Here is a 203-nt window from a genome sequence, read left to right on the forward strand (position 1 = left end):
GAAGGAAAATAGAAACCGAAAACAAGAAAAGCATATGAACAAAGAATGATGTATTTATTCACCGTGAAGGTTGGAAGCAATACTTTCATATACACGATTAACAAGTCTAATGAATATGTCTTTAATACCTTATTTGACATTATTTAGTATTTTAGACCCCCCAATTTTACACAGCTGACATTTGTCACTGTTTTACAATTCGG

Source organism: Malus domestica, chromosome 13, assembly GCF_042453785.1.
Source record: "Malus domestica chromosome 13, GDT2T_hap1".
NCBI lineage: Eukaryota > Viridiplantae > Streptophyta > Magnoliopsida > Rosales > Rosaceae > Malus > Malus domestica.